This window comes from Crinia signifera, chromosome 7 (assembly GCF_055691185.1).
Source record: "Crinia signifera chromosome 7, ASM5569118v1, whole genome shotgun sequence".
NCBI classification, from domain to species: domain Eukaryota; kingdom Metazoa; phylum Chordata; class Amphibia; order Anura; family Myobatrachidae; genus Crinia; species Crinia signifera.
The window spans coordinates 107,590,381-107,612,201 of NC_139223.1; the positions used below are offsets into that span (position 1 = coordinate 107,590,381).

The 21,821-nt window shown below is 39.0% G+C and overlaps 40 non-coding genes and 7 pseudogenes across 40 annotated transcripts; all 47 read right to left on the minus strand.

Moving 5' to 3' along the window:
- Positions 1 to 117: 117 nt before the first annotated feature.
- LOC146024981 (5S ribosomal RNA) lies at positions 118 to 236 on the minus strand. Its single transcript, XR_014454055.1, has one exon. It is a non-coding gene; the product is annotated as a 5S ribosomal RNA (ribosomal RNA).
- Positions 237 to 581: 345 nt separating this feature from the next.
- Positions 582 to 700, minus strand: LOC146025088 (5S ribosomal RNA; annotated as a pseudogene).
- Positions 701 to 1,044: 344 nt separating this feature from the next.
- LOC146024161 (5S ribosomal RNA) lies at positions 1,045 to 1,163 on the minus strand. The gene has a single exon (XR_014453552.1). It is a non-coding gene; the product is annotated as a 5S ribosomal RNA (ribosomal RNA).
- Positions 1,164 to 1,509: 346 nt separating this feature from the next.
- LOC146023805 (5S ribosomal RNA) lies at positions 1,510 to 1,628 on the minus strand. The gene has a single exon (XR_014453209.1). It is a non-coding gene; the product is annotated as a 5S ribosomal RNA (ribosomal RNA).
- A 344-nt stretch (positions 1,629 to 1,972) lies between these two features.
- Positions 1,973 to 2,091, minus strand: LOC146025571 (5S ribosomal RNA). Its single transcript, XR_014454229.1, has one exon. It is a non-coding gene; the product is annotated as a 5S ribosomal RNA (ribosomal RNA).
- Positions 2,092 to 2,436: 345 nt separating this feature from the next.
- On the minus strand, positions 2,437 to 2,555 carry LOC146024558 (5S ribosomal RNA). Its single transcript, XR_014453933.1, has one exon. It is a non-coding gene; the product is annotated as a 5S ribosomal RNA (ribosomal RNA).
- Positions 2,556 to 2,900: 345 nt separating this feature from the next.
- LOC146024162 (5S ribosomal RNA) lies at positions 2,901 to 3,019 on the minus strand. The gene has a single exon (XR_014453553.1). It is a non-coding gene; the product is annotated as a 5S ribosomal RNA (ribosomal RNA).
- A 346-nt stretch (positions 3,020 to 3,365) lies between these two features.
- LOC146022095 (5S ribosomal RNA) lies at positions 3,366 to 3,484 on the minus strand. The gene has a single exon (XR_014451563.1). It is a non-coding gene; the product is annotated as a 5S ribosomal RNA (ribosomal RNA).
- A 345-nt stretch (positions 3,485 to 3,829) lies between these two features.
- LOC146022870 (5S ribosomal RNA) lies at positions 3,830 to 3,948 on the minus strand. The gene has a single exon (XR_014452309.1). It is a non-coding gene; the product is annotated as a 5S ribosomal RNA (ribosomal RNA).
- A 345-nt stretch (positions 3,949 to 4,293) lies between these two features.
- Positions 4,294 to 4,412, minus strand: LOC146024701 (5S ribosomal RNA; annotated as a pseudogene).
- A 345-nt stretch (positions 4,413 to 4,757) lies between these two features.
- Positions 4,758 to 4,876, minus strand: LOC146021591 (5S ribosomal RNA). Its single transcript, XR_014451071.1, has one exon. It is a non-coding gene; the product is annotated as a 5S ribosomal RNA (ribosomal RNA).
- Positions 4,877 to 5,221: 345 nt separating this feature from the next.
- Positions 5,222 to 5,330, minus strand: LOC146025271 (5S ribosomal RNA; annotated as a pseudogene).
- A 346-nt stretch (positions 5,331 to 5,676) lies between these two features.
- Positions 5,677 to 5,795, minus strand: LOC146021576 (5S ribosomal RNA). Its single transcript, XR_014451056.1, has one exon. It is a non-coding gene; the product is annotated as a 5S ribosomal RNA (ribosomal RNA).
- A 346-nt stretch (positions 5,796 to 6,141) lies between these two features.
- Positions 6,142 to 6,260, minus strand: LOC146022762 (5S ribosomal RNA). Its single transcript, XR_014452204.1, has one exon. It is a non-coding gene; the product is annotated as a 5S ribosomal RNA (ribosomal RNA).
- A 344-nt stretch (positions 6,261 to 6,604) lies between these two features.
- Positions 6,605 to 6,723, minus strand: LOC146025572 (5S ribosomal RNA). The gene has a single exon (XR_014454230.1). It is a non-coding gene; the product is annotated as a 5S ribosomal RNA (ribosomal RNA).
- Positions 6,724 to 7,068: 345 nt separating this feature from the next.
- Positions 7,069 to 7,187, minus strand: LOC146024836 (5S ribosomal RNA; annotated as a pseudogene).
- Positions 7,188 to 7,532: 345 nt separating this feature from the next.
- Positions 7,533 to 7,651, minus strand: LOC146024509 (5S ribosomal RNA). The gene has a single exon (XR_014453887.1). It is a non-coding gene; the product is annotated as a 5S ribosomal RNA (ribosomal RNA).
- A 346-nt stretch (positions 7,652 to 7,997) lies between these two features.
- On the minus strand, positions 7,998 to 8,116 carry LOC146023212 (5S ribosomal RNA). Its single transcript, XR_014452636.1, has one exon. It is a non-coding gene; the product is annotated as a 5S ribosomal RNA (ribosomal RNA).
- A 344-nt stretch (positions 8,117 to 8,460) lies between these two features.
- Positions 8,461 to 8,579, minus strand: LOC146023827 (5S ribosomal RNA). Its single transcript, XR_014453230.1, has one exon. It is a non-coding gene; the product is annotated as a 5S ribosomal RNA (ribosomal RNA).
- Positions 8,580 to 8,925: 346 nt separating this feature from the next.
- Positions 8,926 to 9,044, minus strand: LOC146023213 (5S ribosomal RNA). Its single transcript, XR_014452637.1, has one exon. It is a non-coding gene; the product is annotated as a 5S ribosomal RNA (ribosomal RNA).
- A 344-nt stretch (positions 9,045 to 9,388) lies between these two features.
- Positions 9,389 to 9,507, minus strand: LOC146024163 (5S ribosomal RNA). The gene has a single exon (XR_014453554.1). It is a non-coding gene; the product is annotated as a 5S ribosomal RNA (ribosomal RNA).
- Positions 9,508 to 9,853: 346 nt separating this feature from the next.
- LOC146023214 (5S ribosomal RNA) lies at positions 9,854 to 9,972 on the minus strand. The gene has a single exon (XR_014452638.1). It is a non-coding gene; the product is annotated as a 5S ribosomal RNA (ribosomal RNA).
- A 344-nt stretch (positions 9,973 to 10,316) lies between these two features.
- Positions 10,317 to 10,435, minus strand: LOC146023828 (5S ribosomal RNA). The gene has a single exon (XR_014453231.1). It is a non-coding gene; the product is annotated as a 5S ribosomal RNA (ribosomal RNA).
- A 346-nt stretch (positions 10,436 to 10,781) lies between these two features.
- Positions 10,782 to 10,900, minus strand: LOC146023215 (5S ribosomal RNA). The gene has a single exon (XR_014452639.1). It is a non-coding gene; the product is annotated as a 5S ribosomal RNA (ribosomal RNA).
- Positions 10,901 to 11,244: 344 nt separating this feature from the next.
- LOC146024164 (5S ribosomal RNA) lies at positions 11,245 to 11,363 on the minus strand. Its single transcript, XR_014453555.1, has one exon. It is a non-coding gene; the product is annotated as a 5S ribosomal RNA (ribosomal RNA).
- A 346-nt stretch (positions 11,364 to 11,709) lies between these two features.
- Positions 11,710 to 11,828, minus strand: LOC146023217 (5S ribosomal RNA). The gene has a single exon (XR_014452640.1). It is a non-coding gene; the product is annotated as a 5S ribosomal RNA (ribosomal RNA).
- A 344-nt stretch (positions 11,829 to 12,172) lies between these two features.
- LOC146024165 (5S ribosomal RNA) lies at positions 12,173 to 12,291 on the minus strand. The gene has a single exon (XR_014453556.1). It is a non-coding gene; the product is annotated as a 5S ribosomal RNA (ribosomal RNA).
- Positions 12,292 to 12,638: 347 nt separating this feature from the next.
- On the minus strand, positions 12,639 to 12,757 carry LOC146022871 (5S ribosomal RNA). The gene has a single exon (XR_014452310.1). It is a non-coding gene; the product is annotated as a 5S ribosomal RNA (ribosomal RNA).
- Positions 12,758 to 13,102: 345 nt separating this feature from the next.
- Positions 13,103 to 13,221, minus strand: LOC146024960 (5S ribosomal RNA; annotated as a pseudogene).
- A 345-nt stretch (positions 13,222 to 13,566) lies between these two features.
- Positions 13,567 to 13,685, minus strand: LOC146022436 (5S ribosomal RNA). The gene has a single exon (XR_014451894.1). It is a non-coding gene; the product is annotated as a 5S ribosomal RNA (ribosomal RNA).
- A 344-nt stretch (positions 13,686 to 14,029) lies between these two features.
- Positions 14,030 to 14,148, minus strand: LOC146022763 (5S ribosomal RNA). Its single transcript, XR_014452205.1, has one exon. It is a non-coding gene; the product is annotated as a 5S ribosomal RNA (ribosomal RNA).
- Positions 14,149 to 14,492: 344 nt separating this feature from the next.
- Positions 14,493 to 14,611, minus strand: LOC146025573 (5S ribosomal RNA). Its single transcript, XR_014454231.1, has one exon. It is a non-coding gene; the product is annotated as a 5S ribosomal RNA (ribosomal RNA).
- Positions 14,612 to 14,956: 345 nt separating this feature from the next.
- On the minus strand, positions 14,957 to 15,075 carry LOC146024677 (5S ribosomal RNA; annotated as a pseudogene).
- A 345-nt stretch (positions 15,076 to 15,420) lies between these two features.
- Positions 15,421 to 15,539, minus strand: LOC146023829 (5S ribosomal RNA). Its single transcript, XR_014453232.1, has one exon. It is a non-coding gene; the product is annotated as a 5S ribosomal RNA (ribosomal RNA).
- A 346-nt stretch (positions 15,540 to 15,885) lies between these two features.
- LOC146024404 (5S ribosomal RNA) lies at positions 15,886 to 16,004 on the minus strand. The gene has a single exon (XR_014453787.1). It is a non-coding gene; the product is annotated as a 5S ribosomal RNA (ribosomal RNA).
- Positions 16,005 to 16,350: 346 nt separating this feature from the next.
- On the minus strand, positions 16,351 to 16,469 carry LOC146023218 (5S ribosomal RNA). Its single transcript, XR_014452641.1, has one exon. It is a non-coding gene; the product is annotated as a 5S ribosomal RNA (ribosomal RNA).
- Positions 16,470 to 16,813: 344 nt separating this feature from the next.
- On the minus strand, positions 16,814 to 16,932 carry LOC146024166 (5S ribosomal RNA). Its single transcript, XR_014453557.1, has one exon. It is a non-coding gene; the product is annotated as a 5S ribosomal RNA (ribosomal RNA).
- Positions 16,933 to 17,278: 346 nt separating this feature from the next.
- LOC146023219 (5S ribosomal RNA) lies at positions 17,279 to 17,397 on the minus strand. Its single transcript, XR_014452642.1, has one exon. It is a non-coding gene; the product is annotated as a 5S ribosomal RNA (ribosomal RNA).
- Positions 17,398 to 17,741: 344 nt separating this feature from the next.
- LOC146023830 (5S ribosomal RNA) lies at positions 17,742 to 17,860 on the minus strand. The gene has a single exon (XR_014453233.1). It is a non-coding gene; the product is annotated as a 5S ribosomal RNA (ribosomal RNA).
- Positions 17,861 to 18,206: 346 nt separating this feature from the next.
- On the minus strand, positions 18,207 to 18,325 carry LOC146023220 (5S ribosomal RNA). The gene has a single exon (XR_014452643.1). It is a non-coding gene; the product is annotated as a 5S ribosomal RNA (ribosomal RNA).
- Positions 18,326 to 18,669: 344 nt separating this feature from the next.
- LOC146024167 (5S ribosomal RNA) lies at positions 18,670 to 18,788 on the minus strand. Its single transcript, XR_014453558.1, has one exon. It is a non-coding gene; the product is annotated as a 5S ribosomal RNA (ribosomal RNA).
- A 346-nt stretch (positions 18,789 to 19,134) lies between these two features.
- Positions 19,135 to 19,253, minus strand: LOC146023221 (5S ribosomal RNA). Its single transcript, XR_014452644.1, has one exon. It is a non-coding gene; the product is annotated as a 5S ribosomal RNA (ribosomal RNA).
- A 344-nt stretch (positions 19,254 to 19,597) lies between these two features.
- Positions 19,598 to 19,716, minus strand: LOC146023806 (5S ribosomal RNA). Its single transcript, XR_014453210.1, has one exon. It is a non-coding gene; the product is annotated as a 5S ribosomal RNA (ribosomal RNA).
- Positions 19,717 to 20,060: 344 nt separating this feature from the next.
- Positions 20,061 to 20,179, minus strand: LOC146023755 (5S ribosomal RNA). Its single transcript, XR_014453161.1, has one exon. It is a non-coding gene; the product is annotated as a 5S ribosomal RNA (ribosomal RNA).
- A 345-nt stretch (positions 20,180 to 20,524) lies between these two features.
- LOC146024993 (5S ribosomal RNA) lies at positions 20,525 to 20,643 on the minus strand. The gene has a single exon (XR_014454056.1). It is a non-coding gene; the product is annotated as a 5S ribosomal RNA (ribosomal RNA).
- Positions 20,644 to 20,988: 345 nt separating this feature from the next.
- LOC146025089 (5S ribosomal RNA) lies at positions 20,989 to 21,107 on the minus strand (annotated as a pseudogene).
- A 344-nt stretch (positions 21,108 to 21,451) lies between these two features.
- LOC146024169 (5S ribosomal RNA) lies at positions 21,452 to 21,570 on the minus strand. Its single transcript, XR_014453560.1, has one exon. It is a non-coding gene; the product is annotated as a 5S ribosomal RNA (ribosomal RNA).
- Positions 21,571 to 21,821: the final 251 nt, after the last annotated feature.

Here is a 21,821-nt window from a genome sequence, read left to right on the forward strand (position 1 = left end):
AGGTTATGGCTATTGTGTCTGTTTGACCTCTTACAAATGTCTCTACAGGCAATAAAAAGAAAAAGTTTCCAATTTAAATAGCTAGAGAATAAAAACAATTTGCCAGTAATGTGAAAAAACCTACAGCACCTGGTGTTCCCATGTGGTCTCCCACCCAAGTACTAACCAGGCCCAACACTGCTTAGCTTCCAAGATCAGACGAGATTGGGCATATCCAATGTGGTATGGCTGTAGGTGAGATACAGGCACTTTTTTGTCCTCTTCTACTTCTATCACCAGGTAAGCTAATAAAAAAGTTTCCTAACTGTTTTGGCTTAATGAAAAAAATCATGTGTTGGCAATGTAAAAAGACCTACAGGACATGATATTAGCAGGGGATCTTAAATTAAACTACTAAAGAGGCTCAACACTGTTTAGCTGCCAAAAGCAGTTGGAATTGGGCCTAAACAGTGTGGTAAGTCTATAGGTGATGGCTATTGTGTCTGTTTGACCTCTTCCAAATGTCTGTACTGGCAATAAAAAGAAAAAGTTTCCAATTTAAATAGCTAGAGAATAAAAACAATTTGCCAGTAATGTGAAAAAACCTACAGCACCAGGTGTTAACATGTGGTCTCCCACCCAAGTACTAAGCAGGCCCAACACTGCTTAGCTTCCAAGATCAGACGAGATTGGGCCTATCCAATGTGGTATTGCTGTAGGTGAGATACATGCTCTTTTTGGCCCTCTTCTCTTCTATCACCAGGTAAGCTAATAAAAAAGCTTCCTAACTGTTTTTGCTTACTGAAAAAAATCATGTGTTGGTAATGTAAAAAGACCTACAGGACATGATATTAGCAGGGGATCTTAAATTAAAATACTAAAGAGGCTCAACACTGTTTAGCTGCCAAAAGCAGTTGGAATTGGGCCTAAACAGTGTGGTAAGTCTTTAGGTGATGGCTATTGTGTATGTTTGACCTCTTCTAAATGTCTGTGCTGGCAATAAAAAGAAAAAGTTTCCAATTTAAATAGATAGAGAATAAAAACAATTTGCCAGTAATGTGAAAAAACCTACAGCAACTGGTGTTCCCATGTGGTCTCCCACCCAAGTACTAACCAGGCCCAACACTGCTTAGCTTCCAAGATCAGACGAGATTGGGCCTATCCAATGTGGTATGGCTGTAGGTGAGATACATGCACTTTTTTGCCCTCTTCTACTTCTATCACCAGGTAAGCTAATAAAAAAGTTTCCTAACTGTTTTGGCTTAATGAAAAAAATCATGTTTTAGTAATGTAAAAAGACCTACAGGACATGATATTAGCAGGGGATCTTAAATGAAACTACTAAAGAGGCTCATACACTGTTTAGCTGCCAAAAGCAGTTGGAATTGGGCCTAAACAGTGTGGTAAGTCTTTAGGTGATGGCTATTGTGTCTGTTTGACCTCTTCCAAATGTCTGTACTGGCAATAAAAAGAAAAAGTTTCCAATTTAAATAGCTAGAGAATAAAAACAATTTGCCAGTAATGTGAAAAAACCTACAGCACCAGGTGTTCCCATGTGGTCTCCCACCCAAGTACTAACCAGGCCTAACACTGCTTAGCTTCCAAGATCAGACGAGATTGGGCCTATCCAATGTGGTATGGCTGTAGGTGAGATACATGCTCTTTTTTGCCCTCTTCTCTTCTATCACCAGGTAAGCTAATAAAAAAGTTTCCTAACTGTTTTGGCTTAATGAAAAAAATCATGTTTTGGTAATGTAAAAAGACCTACAGGACATGATATTAGCAGGGGATCTTAAATGAAACTACTAAAGAGGCTCATACACTGTTTAGCTGCCAAAAGCAGTTGAATTGGGCCTAAACAGTGTGGTAAGTCTTTAGGTGATGGCTATTGTGTCTGTTTGACCTCTTCCAAATGTCTGTAATGGCAATAAAAAGAAAAAGTTTCCAATTTAAATAGCTAGAGAATAAAAACAATTTGCCATTAATGTAAAAAAACCTACAGCACCTGGTGTTCCCATATGGTCTCCCACCCAAGTACTAACCAGGCCCAACACTGCTTAGCTTCCAAGATCAGACGAGATTGGGCATATCCAATGTGGTATGGCTGTAGGTGAGATACATGCACTTTTTTGCCCTCTTCTACTTCTATCACCAGGTAAGCTAATAAAAAAGCTTCCTAACTGTTTTTGCTTACTGAAAAAAATCATGTGTTGGCAATGTAAAAAGACCTACAGGACATGATATTAGCAGGGGATCTTAAATTAAACTACTAAAGAGGCTCAACACTGTTTAGCTGCCAAAAGCAGTTGGAATTGGGCCTAAACAGTGTGGTAAGTCTTTAGGTGATGGCTATTGTGTATGTTTGACCTCTTCTAAATGTCTGTGCTCTCAATAAAAAGAAAAAGTTTCCAATTTAAATAGATAGAGAATAAAAACAATTTGCCAGTAATGTGAAAAAACCTACAGCACCTGGTGTTCCCATGTGATCTCCCACCCAAGTACTAACCAGGCCCAACACTGCTTAGCTTCCAAGATCAGACGAGAATGGGCCTATCCAATGTGGTATGGCTGTAGGTGAGATACATGCACTGTTTTGCCCTCTTCTACTTCTATCACCAGGTAAGCTAATAAAAAAGCTTCCTAACTGTTTTTGCTTACTGAAAAAAATCATGTGTTGGCAATGTAAAAAGACCTACAGGACATGATATTAGCAGGGGATCTTAAATTAAACTACTAAAGAGGCTCAACACTGTTTAGCTGCCAAAAGCAGTTGGAATTGGGCCTAAACAGTGTGGTAAGTCTTTAGGTGATGGCTATTGTGTATGTTTGACCTCTTCTAAATGTCTGTGCTGGAAATAAAAAGAAAAAGTTTCCAATTTAAATAGATAGAGAATAAAAACAATTTGCCAGTAATGTGAAAAAACCTACAGCAACTGGTGTTCCCATGTGGTCTCCCACCCAAGTACTAACCAGGCCCAACACTGCTTAGCTTCCAAGATCAGACGAGATTGGGCCTATCCAATGTGGTATGGCTGTAGGTGAGATACATGCACTTTTTTGCCCTCTTCTACTTCTATCACCAGGTAAGCTAATAAAAAAGTTCCCTAACTGTTTTGGCTTAATGAAAAAAATCATGTTTTGGTAATGTAAAAAGACCTACAGGACATGATATTAGCAGGGGATCTTAAATGAAACTACTAAAGAGGCTCATACACTGTTTAGCTGCCAAAAGCAGTTGGAATTGGGCCTAAACAGTGTGGTAAGTCTTTAGGTGATGGCTATTGTGTCTGTTTGACCTCTTCCAAATGTCTGTACTGGCAATAAAAAGAAAAAGTTTCCAATTTAAATAGCTAGAGAATAAAAACAATTTGCCAGTAATGTGAAAAAACCTACAGCACCTGGTGTTCCCATGTGGTCTCCCACCCAAGTACTAACCAGGCCCAACACTGCTTAGCTTCCAAGATCTGACGAGATTGGGCATATCCAATGTGGTATGGCTGTAGGTGAGATATAGGCACTTTTTTGCCCTCTTCTACTTCTATCACCAGGTGAGCTAATAAAAAAGTTTCGTAACTGTTTTTGCTTACTGAAAAAAATCATGTGTTGGCAATGTAAAAAGACCTACAGGACATGATATTAGCAGGGGATCTTAAATTAAACTACTAAAGAGGCTCAACACTGTTTAGCTGCCAAAAGCAGTTGGAATTGGGCCTAAACAGTGTGGTAAGTCTTTAGGTGATGGCTATTGTGTATGTTTGACCTCTTCCAAATGTCTGTACTGGCAATAAAAAGAAAAAGTTTCCAATTTAAATAGCTAGAGAATAAAAACAATTTGCCAGTAATGTTAAAAAACCTACAGCACCAAGTGTTCCCATGTGGTCTCCCACCCAAGTACTAACCAGGCCCAACACTGCTTAGATTCCAAGATCAGACGAGATTGGGCCTATCCAATGTGGTATGGCTGTAGGTGAGATGCATGCTCTTTTTTGCCCTCTTCTCTTCTATCACGAGGTAAGCTAATAAAAAAGCTTCCTAACTGTTTTTGCTTACTGAAAAAAATCATGTGTTGGTAATGTAAAAAGACCTACAGGACATGATATTAGCAGGGGATCTTAAATTAAACTACTAAAGAGGCTCAACACTGTTTAGCTGCCAAAAGCAGTTGGAATTGGGCCTAAACAGTGTGGTAAGTCTTTAGGTGATGGCTATTGTGTCTGTTTGACCTCTTACAAATGTCTCTACAGGCAATTAAAAGAAAAAGTTTCCAATTTAAATAGATAGAGAATAAAAACAATTTGCCAGTAATGTGAAAAAAACCTACAGCACCTGGTGTTCCCATGTGGTCTCCCACCCAAGTACTAACCAGGCCCAACACTGCTTAGCTTCCAAGATCAGACAAGATTGGGCATATCCAATGTATTATGGCTGTAGGTGAGATACAGGCACTTTTTTGCCCTCTTCTACTTCTATCACCACGTAAGCTAATAAAAAAGTTTCGTAACTGTTTCTGCTTACTGAAAAAAATCATGTGTTGGCAATGTAAAAAGACCTACATAACATGATATTAGCAGGGGATCTTAAAATAAACTACTAAAGAGGCTCAACACTGTTTAGCTGCCAAAAGCAGTTGGAATTGGGCCTAAACAGTGTGGTAAGTCTTTAGGTAATGGCTATTGTGTCTGTTTGACCTCTTACAAATGTCTCTACAGGCAATAAAAAGAAAAAGTTTCCAATTTAAATAGCTAGAGAATAAAAACAATTTGCCAGTAATGTGAAAAAACCTACAGCACCTGGTGTTCCTATGTGGTCTCCCACCCAAGTACTAACCAGGCCCAACACTGCTTAGCTTCCAAGATCAGACGAGATTGGGCATATCCAATGTGGTATGGCTGTAGGTGATATACAGGCACTTTTTTGCCCTCTTCTACTTCTATCACCTGGTAAGCTAATAAAAAAGTTTCGTAACTGTTTTTGCTTACTGAAAAAAATCATGTGTTGGCAATGTAAAAAGACCTACAGGACATGATATTAGCAGGGGATCTTAAATTAAACTACTAAAGAGGCTCAACACTGTTTAGCTGCCAAAAGCAGTTGGAATTGGGCCTAAACAGTGTGGTAAGTCTTTAGGTGATGGCTATTGTGTATGTTTGACCTCTTCTAAATGTCTGTGCTGGCAATAAAAAGAAAAAGTTTCCAATTTAAATAGATAGAGAATAAAAACAATTTGCCAGTAATGTGAAAAAACCTACAGCACCTGGTGTTCCCCCACCCAAGTACTAACCAGGCCCAACACTGCTTAGCTTCCAAGATCAGACGAGATTGGGCCTATCCAATGTGGTAAGGCTGTAGGTGAGATACATGCACTGTTTTTCCCTCTTCTACTTCTATCACCAGGTAAGCTAATAAAAAAGTTTCCTAACTGTTTTGGCTTAATGAAAAAAATCATGTTTTGGTAATGTAAAAAGACCTACAGGACATGATATTAGCAGGGGATCTTAAATGAAACTACTAAAGAGGCTCATACACTGTTTAGCTGCCAAAAGCAGTTGGAATTGGGCCTAAACAGTGTGGTAAGTCTTTAGGTGATGGCTATTGTGTCTGTTTGACCTCTTCCAAATGTCTGTACTGGCAATAAAAAGAAAAAGTTTCCAATTTCAATAGCTAGAGAATAAAAACAATTTGCCAGTAATGTGAAAAAACCTACAGCACCTGGTGTTCCCATGTGGTCTCCCACCCAAGTACTAACCAGGCCCAACACTGCTTAGCTTCCAAGATCAGACGAGATTGGGCATACCCAATGTGGTATGGCTGTAGGTGAGATACAGGCACTTTTTTGCCCTCTTCTACTTCTATCACCAGGTAAGCTAATAAAAAAGTTTCGTAACTGTTTTTGCTTACTGAAAAAAAATCATGTGTTGGCAATGTAAAAAGACCTACAGGACATGATATTAGCAGGGGATCTTAAATTAAACTACTAAAGAGGCTCAACACTGTTTAGCTGCCAAAAGCAGTTGGAATTGGGCCTAAACAGTGTGGTAAGTCTTTAGGTGATGGCTATTGTGTATGTTTGACCTCTTCTAAATGTCTGTGCTGGCAATAAAAAGAAAAAGTTTCCAATTTAAATAGATAGAGAATAAAAACAATTTGCCAGTAATGTGAAAAAACCTACAGCACCAGGTGTTCCCATGTGGTCTCCCACCGAAGTACTAACCAGGCCCAACACTGCTTAGCTTCCAAGATCAGACGAGATTGGGCCTATCCAATGTGGTATGGCTGTAGGTGAGATACATGCTCTTTTTTGCCCTCTTCTCTTCTATCACCAGGTAAGCTAATAAAAAAACTTCCTAACTGTTTTTGCTTACTAAAAAAAATCATGTGTTGGTAATGTAAAAAGACCTACAGGACATGATATTAGCAGGGGATCTTAAATTAAACTACTAAAGAGGCTCAACACTGTTTAGCTGCCAAAAGCAGTTGGAATTGGGCCTAAACAGTGTGGTAAGTCTTTAGGTTATGGCTATTGTGTATGTTTGACCTCTTCCAAATGTCTGTACTGGCAATAAAAAGAAAAAGTTTCCAATTTAAATAGATAGAGAATAAAAACAATTTGCCAGTAATGTGAAAAAACCTACAGCACCTGGTGTTCCCATATGGTCTCCCACCCAAGTACTAACCAGGCCCAACACTGCTTAGCTTCCAAGATCAGACGAGATTGGGCATATCCAATGTGGTATGGCTGTAGGTGAGATACATGCACTTTTTTGCCCTCTTCTACTTCTATCACCAGGTAAGCTAATAAAAAAGCTTCCTAACTGTTTTTGCTTACTGAAAAAAATCATGTGTTGGCAATGTAAAAAGACCTACAGGACATGATATTAGCAGGGGATCTTAAATTAAACTACTAAAGAGGCTCAACACTGTTTAGCTGCCAAAAGCAGTTGGAATTGGGCCTAAACAGTGTGGTAAGTCTTTAGGTGATGGCTATTGTGTATGTTTGACCTCTTCTAAATGTCTGTGCTGGCAATAAAAAGAAAAAGTTTCCAATTTAAATAGATAGAGAATAAAAACAATTTGCCAGTAATGTGAAAAAACCTACAGCACCTGGTGTTCCCATGTGGTCTCCCACCCAAGTACTAACCAGGCCCAACACTGCTTAGCTTCCAAGGTCAGACAAGAATGGGCCTATCCAATGTGGTATGGCTGTAGGTGAGATACATGCACTGTTTTGCCCTCTTCTACTTCTATCACCAGGTAAGCTAATAAAAAAGCTTCCTAACTGTTTTTGCTTACTGAAAAAAATCATGTGTTGGCAATGTAAAAAGACCTACAGGACATGATATTAGCAGGGGATCTTAAATTAAACTACTAAAGAGGCTCAACACTGTTTAGCTGCCAAAAGCAGTTGGAATTGGGCCTAAACAGTGTGGTAAGTCTTTAGGTGATGGCTATTGTGTATGTTTGACCTCTTCTAAATGTCTGTGCTGGCAATAAAAAGAAAAAGTTTCCAATTTAAATAGATAGAGAATAAAAACAATTTGCCAGTAATGTGAAAAAACCTACAGCAACTGGTGTTCCCATGTGGTCTCCCACCCAAGTACTAACCAGGCCCAACACTGCTTAGCTTCCAAGATCAGATGAGATTGGGCCTATCCAATGTGGTACGGCTGTAGGTGAGATACATGCACTTTTTTGCCCTCTTCTACTTCTATCACCAGGTAAGCTAATAAAAAAGTTTCCTAACTGTTTTGGCTTAATGAAAAAAATCATGTTTTGGTAATGTAAAAAGACCTACAGGACATGATATTAGCAGGGGATCTTAAATGAAACTACTAAAGAGGCTCATACACTGTTTAGCTGCCAAAAGCAGTTGGAATTGGGCCTAAACAGTGTGGTAAGTCTTTAGGTGATGGCTATTGTGTCTGTTTGACCTCTTCCAAATGTCTGTACTGGCAATAAAAAGAAAAAGTTTCCAATTTAAATAGCTAGAGAATAAAAACAATTTGCCAGTAATGTGAAAAAACCTACAGCACCAGGTGTTCCCATGTGGTCTCCCACCCAAGTACTAACCAGGCCCAACACTGCTTAGCTTCCAAGATCAGACGAGATTGGGCCTATCCAATGTGGTATTGCTGTAGGTGAGATACATGCTCTTTTTGGCCCTCTTCTCTTCTATCACCAGGTAAGCTAATAAAAAAGCTTCCTAACTGTTTTTGCTTACTGAAAAAAATCATGTGTTGGTAATGTAAAAAGACCTACAGGACATGATATTAGCAGGGGATCTTAAATTAAACTACTAAAGAGGCTCAACACTGTTTAGCTGCCAAAAGCAGTTGGAATTGGGCCTAAACAGTGTGGTAAGTCTTTAGGTGATGGCTATTGTGTATGTTTGACCTCTTCTAAATGTCTGTGCTGGCAATAAAAAGAAAAAGTTTCCAATTTAAATAGATAGAGAATAAAAACAATTTGCCAGTAATGTGAAAAAACCTACAGCAACTGGTGTTCCCATGTGGTCTCCCACCCAAGTACTAACCAGGCCCAACACTGCTTAGCTTCCAAGATCAGATGAGATTGGGCCTATCCAATGTGGTATGGCTGTAGGTGAGATACATGCACTTTTTTGCCCTCTTCTACTTCTATCACCAGGTAAGCTAATAAAAAAGTTTCCTAACTGTTTTGGCTTAATGAAAAAAATCATGTTTTGGTAATGTAAAAAGACCTACAGGACATGATATTAGCAGGGGATCTTAAATGAAACTACTAAAGAGGCTCATACACTGTTTAGCTGCCAAAAGCAGTTGGAATTGGGCCTAAACAGTGTGGTAAGTCTTTAGGTGATGGCTATTGTGTCTGTTTGACCTCTTCCAAATGTCTGTACTGGCAATAAAAAGAAAAAGTTTCCAATTTAAATAGCTAGAGAATAAAAACAATTTGCCAGTAATGTGAAAAAACCTACAGCACCAGGTGTTCCCATGTGGTCTCCCACCCAAGTACTAACCAGGCCCAACACTGCTTAGCTTCCAAGATCAGACGAGATTGGGCCTATCCAATGTGGTATTGCTGTAGGTGAGATACATGCTCTTTTTGTCCCTCTTCTCTTCTATCACCAGGTAAGCTAATAAAAAAGCTTCCTAACTGTTTTTGCTTACTGAAAAAAATCATGTGTTGGTAATGTAAAAAGACCTACAGGACATGATATTAGCAGGGGATCTTAAATTAAACTACTAAAGAGGCTCAACACTGTTTAGCTGCCAAAAGCAGTTGGAATTGGGCCTAAACAGTGTGGTAAGTCTTTAGGTGATGGCTATTGTGTATGTTTGACCTCTTCTAAATGTCTGTGCTGGCAATAAAAAGAAAAAGTTTCCAATTTAAATAGATAGAGAATAAAAACAATTTGCCAGTAATGTGAAAAAACCTACAGCAACTGGTGTTCCCATGTGGTCTCCCACCCAAGTACTAACCAGGCCCAACACTGCTTAGCTTCCAAGATCAGACGAGATTGGGCCTATCCAATGTGGTATGGCTGTAGGTGAGATACATGCACTTTTTTGCCCTCTTCTACTTCTATTAACAAGTAAGCTAATAAAAAAGTTTCCTAACTGTTTTGGCTTAATGAAAAAAATCATGTTTTGGTAATGTAAAAAGACCTACAGGACATGATATTAGCAGGGGATCTTAAATGAAACTACTAAAGAGGCTCATACACTGTTTAGCTGCCAAAAGCAGTTGGAATTGGGCCTAAACAGTGTGGTAAGTCTTTAGGTGATGGCTATTGTGTCTGTTTGACCTCTTCCAAATGTCTGTACTGGCAATAAAAAGAAAAAGTTTCCAATTTAAATAGCTAGAGAATAAAAACAATTTGCCAGTAATGTGAAAAAACCTACAGCACCAGGTGTTCCCATGTGGTCTCCCACCCAAGTACTAACCAGGCCCAACACTGCTTAGCTTCCAAGATCAGACGAGATTGGGCCTATCCAATGTGGTATTGCTGTAGGTGAGATACATGCTCTTTTTGGCCCTCTTCTCTTCTATCACCAGGTAAGCTAATAAAAAAGCTTCCTAACTGTTTTTGCTTACTGAAAAAAATCATGTGTTGGTAATGTAAAAAGACCTACAGGACATGATATTAGCAGGGGATCTTAAATTAAACTACTAAAGAGGCTCAACACTGTTTAGCTGCCAAAAGCAGTTGGAATTGGGCCTAAACAGTGTGGTAAGTCTTTAGGTGATGGCTATTGTGTATGTTTGACCTCTTCTAAATGTCTGTGCTGGCAATAAAAAGAAAAAGTTTCCAATTTAAATAGATAGAGAATAAAAACAATTTGCCAGTAATGTGAAAAAACCTACAGCAACTGGTGTTCCCATGTGGTCTCCCACCCAAGTACTAACCAGGCCCAACACTGCTTAGCTTCCAAGATCAGATGAGATTGGGCCTATCCAATGTGGTATGGCTGTAGGTGAGATACATGCACTTTTTTGCCCTCTTCTACTTCTATCACCAGGTAAGCTAATAAAAAAGTTTCCTAACTGTTTTGGCTTAATGAAAAAAATCATGTTTTGGTAATGTAAAAAGACCTACAGGACATGATATTAGCAGGGGATCTTAAATGAAACTACTAAAGAGGCTCATACACTGTTTAGCTGCCAAAAGCAGTTGGAATTGGGCCTAAACAGTGTGGTAAGTCTTTAGGTGATGGCTATTGTGTCTGTTTGACCTCTTCCAAATGTCTGTACTGGCAATAAAAAGAAAAAGTTTCCAATTTAAATAGCTAGAGAATAAAAACAATTTGCCAGTAATGTGAAAAAACCTACAGCACCAGGTGTTCCCATGTGGTCTCCCACCCAAGTACTAACCAGGCCCAACACTGCTTAGCTTCCAAGATCAGACGAGATTGGGCCTATCCAATGTGGTATTGCTGTAGGTGAGATACATGCTCTTTTTGGCCCTCTTCTCTTCTATCACCAGGTAAGTTAATAAAAAAGCTTCCTAACTGTTTTTGCTTACTGAAAAAAATCATGTGTTGGTAATGTAAAAAGACCTACAGGACATGATATTAGCAGGGGATCTTAAATTAAACTACTAAAGAGGCTCAACACTGTTTAGCTGCCAAAAGCAGTTGGAATTGGGCCTAAACAGTGTGGTAAGTCTTTAGGTGATGGCTATTGTGTATGTTTGACCTCTTCTAAATGTCTGTGCTGGCAATAAAAAGAAAAAGTTTCCAATTTAAATAGATAGAGAATAAAAACAATTTGCCAGTAATGTGAAAAAACCTACAGCAACTGGTGTTCCCATGTGGTCTCCCACCCAAGTACTAACCAGGCCCAACACTGCTTAGCTTCCAAGATCAGACGAGATTGGGCCTATCCAATGTGGTATGGCTGTAGGTGAGATACATGCACTTTTTTGCCCTCTTCTACTTCTATCACCAGGTAAGCTAATAAAAAAGTTTCCTAACTGTTTTGGCTTAATGAAAAAAATCATGTTTTGGTAATGTAAAAAGACCTACAGGACATGATATTAGCAGGGGATCTTAAATGAAACTACTAAAGAGGCTCATACACTGTTTAGCTGCCAAAAGCAGTTGGAATTGGGCCTAAACAGTGTGGTAAGTCTTTAGGTGATGGCTATTGTGTCTGTTTGACCTCTTCCAAATGTCTGTACTGGCAATAAAAAGAAAAAGTTTCCAATTTAAATAGCTAGAGAATAAAAACAATTTGCCAGTAATGTGAAAAAACCTACAGCACCAGGTGTTCCCATGTGGTCTCCCACCCAAGTACTAACCAGGCCCAACACTGCTTAGCTTCCAAGATCAGACGAGATTGGGCCTATCCAATGTGGTATTGCTGTAGGTGAGATACATGCTCTTTTTGGCCCTCTTCTCTTCTATCACCAGGTAAGCTAATAAAAAAGCTTCCTAACTGTTTTTGCTTACTGAAAAAAATCATGTGTTGGTAATGTAAAAAGACCTACAGGACATGATATTAGCAGGGGATCTTAAATTAAACTACTAAAGAGGCTCAACACTGTTTAGCTGCCAAAAGCAGTTGGAATTGGGCCTAAACAGTGTGGTAAGTCTTTAGGTGATGGCTATTGTGTATGTTTGACCTCTTCTAAATGTCTGTGCTGGCAATAAAAAGAAAAAGTTTCCAATTTAAATAGATAGAGAATAAAAACAATTTGCCAGTAATGTGAAAAAACCTACAGCAACTGGTGTTCCCATGTGGTCTCCCACCCAAGTACTAACCAGGCCCAACACTGCTTAGCTTCCAAGATCAGACGAGATTGGGCCTATCCAATGTGGTATGGCTGTAGGTGAGATACATGCACTTTTTTGCCCTCTTCTACTTCTATCACCAGGTAAGCTAATAAAAAAAGTTTCCTAACTGTTTTGGCTTAATGAAAAAAATCATGTTTTAGTAATGTAAAAAGACCTACAGGACATGATATTAGCAGGGGATCTTAAATGAAACTACTAAAGAGGCTCATACACTGTTTAGCTGCCAAAAGCAGTTGGAATTGGGCCTAAACAGTGTGGTAAGTCTTTAGGTGATGGCTATTGTGTCTGTTTGACCTCTTCCAAATGTCTGTACTGGCAATAAAAAGAAAAAGTTTCCAATTTAAATAGCTAGAGAATAAAAACAATTTGCCAGTAATGTTAAAAAACCTACAGCACCAAGTGTTCCCATGTGGTCTCCCACCCAAGTACTAACCAGGCCCAACACTGCTTAGATTCCAAGATCAGACGAGATTGGGCCTATCCAATGTGGTATGGCTGTAGGTGAGATGCATGCTCTTTTTTGCCCTCTTCTCTTCTATCACCAGGTAAGCTAATAAAAAAGCTTCCTAACTGTTTTTGCTTACTGAAAAAAATCATGTGTTGGTAATGTAAAAAGACCTACAGGACATGATATTAGCAGGGGATCTTAAATTAAACTACTAAAGAGGCTCAACACTGTTTAGCTGCCAAAAGCAGTTGGAATTGGGCCTAAACAGTGTGGTAAGTCTTTAGGTGATGGCTATTGTGTCTGTTTGACCTCTTACAAATGTCTCTACAGGCAATAAAAAGAAAAAGTTTCCAATTTAAATAGATAGAGAATAAAAACAATTTGCCAGTAATGTGAAAAAAACCTACAGCACCTGGTGTTCCCATGTGGTCTCCCACCCAATTACTAACCAGGCCCAACACTGCTTAGCTTCCAAGATCAGACGAGATTGGGCATATCCAATGTATTATGGCTATAGGTGAGATACAGGCACTTTTTTGCCCTCTTCTACTTCTATCACCACGTAAGCTAATAAAAAAGTTTCGTAACTGTTTCTGCTTACTGAAAAAAATCATGTGTTGGCAATGTAAAAAGACCTACATAACATGATATTAGCAGGGGATCTTAAAATAAACTACTAAAGAGGCTCAACACTGTTTAGCTGCCAAAAGCAGTTGGAATTGGGCCTAAACAGTGTGGTAAGTCTTTAGGTGATGGCTATTGTGTCTGTTTGACCTCTTCCAAATGTCTGTACTGGCAATAAAAAGAAAAAGTTTCCAATTTAAATAGCTAGAGAATAAAAACAATTTGCCAGTAATGTGAAAAAACCTACAGCACCAGGTGTTCCCATGTGGTCTCCCACCCAAGTACTAACCAGGCCCAACACTGCTTAGCTTCCAAGATCAGACGAGATTGGGCCTATCCAATGTGGTATGGCTGTAGGTGAGATACATGCTCTTTTTTGCCCTCTTCTCTTCTATCACCAGGTAAGCTAATAAAAAAGCTTCCTAACTGTTTTTGCTTACTGAAAAAAATCATGTGTTGGTAATGTAAAAAGACCTACAGGACATGATATTAGCAGGGGATCTTAAATTAAACTACTAAAGAGGCTCAACACTGTTTAGCTGCCAAAAGCAGTTGGAATTGGGCCTAAACAGTGTGGTAAGTCTTTAGGTGATGGCTATTGTGTATGTTTGACCTCTTCTAAATGTCTGTGCTGGCAATAAAAAGAAAAAGTTTCCAATTTAAATAGATAGAGAATAAAAACAATTTGCCAGTAATGTGAAAAAACCTACAGCACCAGGTGTTCCCATGTGGTCTCCCACCGAAGTACTAACCAGGCCCAACACTGCTTAGCTTCCAAGATCAGACGAGATTGGGCCTATCCAATGTGGTATGGCTGTAGGTGAGATACATGCTCTTTTTTGCCCTCTTCTCTTCTATCACCAGGTAAGCTAATAAAAAAACTTCCTAACTGTTTTTGCTTACTAAAAAAAATCATGTGTTGGTAATGTAAAAAGACCTACAGGACATGATATTAGCAGGGGATCTTAAATTAAACTACTAAAGAGGCTCAACACTGTTTAGCTGCCAAAAGCAGTTGGAATTGGGCCTAAACAGTGTGGTAAGTCTTTAGGTTATGGCTATTGTGTATGTTTGACCTCTTCCAAATGTCTGTACTGGCAATAAAAAGAAAAAGTTTCCAATTTAAATAGATAGAGAATAAAAACAATTTGCCAGTAATGTGAAAAAACCTACAGCACCTGGTGTTCCCATATGGTCTCCCACCCAAGTACTAACCAGGCCCAACACTGCTTAGCTTCCAAGATCAGACGAGATTGGGCATATCCAATGTGGTATGGCTGTAGGTGAGATACATGCACTTTTTTGCCCTCTTCTACTTCTATCACCAGGTAAGCTAATAAAAAAGCTTCCTAACTGTTTTTGCTTACTGAAAAAAATCATGTGTTGGCAATGTAAAAAGACCTACAGGACATGATATTAGCAGGGGATCTTAAATTAAACTACTAAAGAGGCTCAACACTGTTTAGCTGCCAAAAGCAGTTGGAATTGGGCCTAAACAGTGTGGTAAGTCTTTAGGTGATGGCTATTGTGTATGTTTGACCTCTTCTAAATGTCTGTGCTGGCAATAAAAAGAAAAAGTTTCCAATTTAAATAGATAGAGAATAAAAACAATTTGCCAGTAATGTGAAAAAACCTACAGCACCTGGTGTTCCCATGTGGTCTCCCACCCAAGTACTAACCAGGCCCAACACTGCTTAGCTTCCAAGATCAGACAAGAATGGGCCTATCCAATGTGGTATGGCTGTAGGTGAGATACATGCACTGTTTTGCCCTCTTCTACTTCTATCACCAGGTAAGCTAATAAAAAAGCTTCCTAACTGTTTTTGCTTACTGAAAAAAATCATGTGTTGGCAATGTAAAAAGACCTACAGGACATGATATTAGCAGGGGATCTTAAATTAAACTACTAAAGAGGCTCAACACTGTTTAGCTGCCAAAAGCAGTTGGAATTGGGCCTAAACAGTGTGGTAAGTCTTTAGGTGATAGCTATTGTGTATGTTTGACCTCTTCTAAATGTCTGTGCTGGCAATAAAAAGAAAAAGTTTCCAATTTAAATAGATAGAGAATAAAAACAATTTGCCAGTAATGTGAAAAAACCTACAGCAACTGGTGTTCCCATGTGGTCTCCCACCCAAGTACTAACCAGGCCCAACACTGCTTAGCTTCCAAGATCAGATGAGATTGGGCCTATCCAATGTGGTATGGCTGTAGGTGAGATACATGCACTTTTTTGCCCTCTTCTACTTCTATCACCAGGTAAGCTAATAAAAAAGTTTCCTAACTGTTTTGGCTTAATGAAAAAAATCATGTTTTGGTAATGTAAAAAGACCTACAGGACATGATATTAGTAGGGGATCTTAAATGAAACTACTAAAGAGGCTCATACACTGTTTAGCTGCCAAAAGCAGTTGGAATTGGGCCTAAACAGTGTGGTAAGTCTTTAGGTGATGGCTATTGTGTCTGTTTGACCTCTTCCAAATGTCTGTACTGGCAATAAAAAGAAAAAGTTTCCAATTTAAATAGCTAGAGAATAAAAACAATTTGCCAGTAATGTGAAAAAACCTACAGCTACTGGTGTTCCCATGTGGTCTCCCACCCAAGTACTAACCAGGCCCAACACTGCTTAGCTTCCAAGATCAGATGAGATTGGGCCTATCCAATGTGGTATGGCTGTAGGTGAGATACATGCACTTTTTTGCCCTCTTCTACTTCTATCACCAGGTAAGCTAATAAAAAAGTTTCCTAACTGTTTTGGCTTAATGAAAAAAATCATGTTTTGGTAATGTAAAAAGACCTACAGGACATGATATTAGCAGGGGATCTTAAATGAAACTACTAAAGAGGCTCATACACTGTTTAGCTGCCAAAAGCAGTTGGAATTGGGCCTAAACAGTGTGGTAAGTCTTTAGGTGATGGCTATTGTGTCTGTTTGACCTCTTCCAAATGTCTGTACTGGCAATAAAAAGAAAAAGTTTCCAATTTAAATAGCTAGAGAATAAAAACAATTTGCCAGTAATGTGAAAAAACCTACAGCACCAGGTGTTCCCATGTGGTCTCCCACCCAAGTACTAACCAGGCCCAACACTGCTTAGCTTCCAAGATCAGACGAGATTGGGCCTATCCAATGTGGTATTGCTGTAGGTGAGATACATGCTCTTTTTGTCCCTCTTCTCTTCTATCACCAGGTAAGCTAATAAAAAAGCTTCCTAACTGTTTTTGCTTACTGAAAAAAATCATGTGTTGGTAATGTAAAAAGACCTACAGGACATGATATTAGCAGGGGATCTTAAATTAAACTACTAAAGAGGCTCAACACTGTTTAGCTGCCAAAAGCAGTTGGAATTGGGCCTAAACAGTGTGGTAAGTCTTTAGGTGATGGCTATTGTGTATATTTGACCTCTTCTAAATGTCTGTGCTGGCAATAAAAAGAAAAAGTTTCCAATTTAAATAGATAGAGAATAAAAACAATTTGCCAGTAATGTGAAAAAACCTACAGCAACTGGTGTTCCCATGTGGTCTCCCACCCAAGTACTAACCAGGCCCAACACTGCTTAGCTTCCAAGATCAGACGAGATTGGGCCTATCCAATGTGGTATGGCTGTAGGTGAGATACATGCACTTTTTTGCCCTCTTCTACTTCTATTAACAAGTAAGCTAATAAAAAAGTTTCCTAACTGTTTTGGCTTAATGAAAAAAATCATGTTTTGGTAATGTAAAAAGACCTACAGGACATGATATTAGCAGGGGATCTTAAATGAAACTACTAAAGAGGCTCATACACTGTTTAGCTGCCAAAAGCAGTTGGAATTGGGCCTAAACAGTGTGGTAAGTCTTTAGGTGATGGCTATTGTGTCTGTTTGACCTCTTCCAAATGTCTGTACTGGCAATAAAAAGAAAAAGTTTCCAATTTAAATAGCTAGAGAATAAAAACAATTTGCCAGTAATGTGAAAAAACCTACAGCACCAGGTGTTCCCATGTGGTCTCCCACCCAAGTACTAACCAGGCCCAACACTGCTTAGCTTCCAAGATCAGACGAGATTGGGCCTATCCAATGTGGTATTGCTGTAGGTGAGATACATGCTCTTTTTGGCCCTCTTCTCTTCTATCACCAGGTAAGCTAATAAAAAAGCTTCCTAACTGTTTTTGCTTACTGAAAAAAATCATGTGTTGGTAATGTAAAAAGACCTACAGGACATGATATTAGCAGGGGATCTTAAATTAAACTACTAAAGAGGCTCAACACTGTTTAGCTGCCAAAAGCAGTTGGAATTGGGCCTAAACAGTGTGGTAAGTCTTTAGGTGATGGCTATTGTGTATGTTTGACCTCTTCTAAATGTCTGTGCTGGCAATAAAAAGAAAAAGTTTCCAATTTAAATAGATAGAGAATAAAAACAATTTGCCAGTAATGTGAAAAAACCTACAGCAACTGGTGTTCCCATGTGGTCTCCCACCCAAGTACTAACCAGGCCCAACACTGCTTAGCTTCCAAGATCAGATGAGATTGGGCCTATCCAATGTGGTATGGCTGTAGGTGAGATACATGCACTTTTTTGCCCTCTTCTACTTCTATCACCAGGTAAGCTAATAAAAAAGTTTCCTAACTGTTTTGGCTTAATGAAAAAAATCATGTTTTGGTAATGTAAAAAGACCTACAGGACATGATATTAGCAGGGGATCTTAAATGAAACTACTAAAGAGGCTCATACACTGTTTAGCTGCCAAAAGCAGTTGGAATTGGGCCTAAACAGTGTGGTAAGTCTTTAGGTGATGGCTATTGTGTCTGTTTGACCTCTTCCAAATGTCTGTACTGGCAATAAAAAGAAAAAGTTTCCAATTTAAATAGCTAGAGAATAAAAACAATTTGCCAGTAATGTGAAAAAACCTACAGCACCAGGTGTTCCCATGTGGTCTCCCACCCAAGTACTAACCAGGCCCAACACTGCTTAGCTTCCAAGATCAGACGAGATTGGGCCTATCCAATGTGGTATTGCTGTAGGTGAGATACATGCTCTTTTTGGCCCTCTTCTCTTCTATCACCAGGTAAGCTAATAAAAAAGCTTCCTAACTGTTTTTGCTTACTGAAAAAAATCATGTGTTGGTAATGTAAAAAGACCTACAGGACATGATATTAGCAGGGGATCTTAAATTAAACTACTAAAGAGGCTCAACACTGTTTAGCTGCCAAAAGCAGTTGGAATTGGGCCTAAACAGTGTGGTAAGTCTTTAGGTGATGGCTATTGTGTATGTTTGACCTCTTCTAAATGTCTGTGCTGGCAATAAAAAGAAAAAGTTTCCAATTTAAATAGATAGAGAATAAAAACAATTTGCCAGTAATGTGAAAAAACCTACAGCAACTGGTGTTCCCATGTGGTCTCCCACCCAAGTACTAACCAGGCCCAACACTGCTTAGCTTCCAAGATCAGACGAGATTGGGCCTATCCAATGTGGTATGGCTGTAGGTGAGATACATGCACTTTTTTGCCCTCTTCTACTTCTATCACCAGGTAAGCTAATAAAAAAGTTTCCTAACTGTTTTGGCTTAATGAAAAAAATCATGTTTTGGTAATGTAAAAAGACCTACAGGACATGATATTAGCAGGGGATCTTAAATGAAACTACTAAAGAGGCTCATACACTGTTTAGCTGCCAAAAGCAGTTGGAATTGGGCCTAAACAGTGTGGTAAGTCTTTAGGTGATGGCTATTGTGTCTGTTTGACCTCTTCCAAATGTCTGTACTGGCAATAAAAAGAAAAAGTTTCCAATTTAAATAGCTAGAGAATAAAAACAATTTGCCAGTAATGTGAAAAAACCTACAGCACCAGGTGTTCCCATGTGGTCTCCCACCCAAGTACTAACCAGGCCCAACACTGCTTAGCTTCCAAGATCAGACGAGATTGGGCCTATCCAATGTGGTATTGCTGTAGGTGAGATACATGCTCTTTTTGGCCCTCTTCTCTTCTATCACCAGGTAAGCTAATAAAAAAGCTTCCTAACAGTTTTTGCTTACTGAAAAAAATCATGTGTTGGTAATGTAAAAAGACCTACAGGACATGATATTAGCAGGGGATCTTAAATTAAACTACTAAAGAGGCTCAACACTGTTTAGCTGCCAAAAGCAGTTGGAATTGGGCCTAAACAGTGTGGTAAGTCTTTAGGTGATGGCTATTGTGTCTGTTTGACCTCTTCCAAATGTCTGTACTGGCAATAAAAAGAAAAAGTTTCCAATTTAAATAGCTAGAGAATAAAAACAATTTGCCAGTAATGTGAAAAAACCTACAGCACCAGGTGTTCCCATGTGGTCTCCCACCCAAGTACTAACCAGGCCTAACACTGCTTAGCTTCCAAGATCAGACGAGATTGGGCCTATCCAATGTGGTATGGCTGTAGGTGAGATACATGCTCTTTTTTGCCCTCTTCTCTTCTATCACCAGGTAAGCTAATAAAAAAGTTTCCTAACTGTTTTGGCTTAATGAAAAAAATCATGTTTTGGTAATGTAAAAAGACCTACAGGACATGATATTAGCAGGGGATCTTAAATGAAACTACTAAAGAGGCTCATACACTGTTTAGCTGCCAAAAGCAGTTGAATTGGGCCTAAACAGTGTGGTAAGTCTTTAGGTGATGGCTATTGTGTCTGTTTGACCTCTTCCAAATGTCTGTAATGGCAATAAAAAGAAAAAGTTTCCAATTTAAATAGCTAGAGAATAAAAACAATTTGCCAGTACTGTGAAAACACCTACAGCACCAGGTGTTCCCATGTGGTCTCCCACTCAAGTACTAACCAGGCCCAACACTGCTTAGCTTCCAAGATCAAACGAGATTGGGCCTATCCAATGTGGTATGGCTGTAGGTGAGATGCATGCACTTTTTTGCCCTCTTCTACTTCTATCACCAGGTAAGCTAATAAAAAAGTTTCCTAACTGTTTTGGCTTAATGAAAAAAATCATGTTTTGGTAATGTAAAAAGACCTACAGGACATGATATTAGCAGGGGATCTTAAATTAAACTACTAAAGAGGCTCAACACTGTTTAGCTGCCAAAAGCAGTTGGAATTGGGCCTAAACAGTGTGGTAAGTCTTTAGGTTATGGCTATTGTGTCTGTTTGACCTCTTACAAATGTCTCTACAGGCAATAAAAAGAAAAAGTTTCCAATTTAAATAGCTAGAGAATAAAAACAATTTGCCAGTAATGTGAAAAAACCTACAGCACCTGGTGTTCCCATGTGGTCTCCCACCCAAGTACTAACCAGGCCCAACACTGCTTAGCTTCCAAGATCAGACGAGATTGGGCATATCCAATGTGGTATGGCTGTAGGTGAGATACAGGCACTTTTTTGTCCTCTTCTACTTCTATCACCAGGTAAGCTAATAAAAAAGTTTCCTAACTGTTTTGGCTTAATGAAAAAAATCATGTGTTGGCAATGTAAAAAGACCTACAGGACATGATATTAGCAGGGGATCTTAAATTAAACTACTAAAGAGGCTCAACACTGTTTAGCTGCCAAAAGCAGTTGGAATTGGGCCTAAACAGTGTGGTAAGTCTATAGGTGATGGCTATTGTGTCTGTTTGACCTCTTCCAAATGTCTGTACTGGCAATAAAAAGAAAAAGTTTCCAATTTAAATAGCTAGAGAATAAAAACAATTTGCCAGTAATGTGAAAAAACCTACAGCACCAGGTGTTAACATGTGGTCTCCCACCCAAGTACTAAGCAGGCCCAACACTGCTTAGCTTCCAAGATCAGACGAGATTGGGCCTATCCAATGTGGTATTGCTGTAGGTGAGATACATGCTCTTTTTGGCCCTCTTCTCTTCTATCACCAGGTAAGCTAATAAAAAAGCTTCCTAACTGTTTTTGCTTACTGAAAAAAATCATGTGTTGGTAATGTAAAAAGACCTACAGGACATGATATTAGCAGGGGATCTTAAATTAAAATACTAAAGAGGCTCAACACTGTTTAGCTGCCAAAAGCAGTTGGAATTGGGCCTAAACAGTGTGGTAAGTCTTTAGGTGATGGCTATTGTGTATGTTTGACCTCTTCTAAATGTCTGTGCTGGCAATAAAAAGAAAAAGTTTCCAATTTAAATAGATAGAGAATAAAAACAATTTGCCAGTAATGTGAAAAAACCTACAGCAACTGGTGTTCCCATGTGGTCTCCCACCCAAGTACTAACCAGGCCCAACACTGCTTAGCTTCCAAGATCAGACGAGATTGGGCCTATCCAATGTGGTATGGCTGTAGGTGAGATACATGCACTTTTTTGCCCTCTTCTACTTCTATCACCAGGTAAGCTAATAAAAAAGTTTCCTAACTGTTTTGGCTTAATGAAAAAAATCATGTTTTAGTAATGTAAAAAGACCTACAGGACATGATATTAGCAGGGGATCTTAAATGAAACTACTAAAGAGGCTCATACACTGTTTAGCTGCCAAAAGCAGTTGGAATTGGGCCTAAACAGTGTGGTAAGTCTTTAGGTGATGGCTATTGTGTCTGT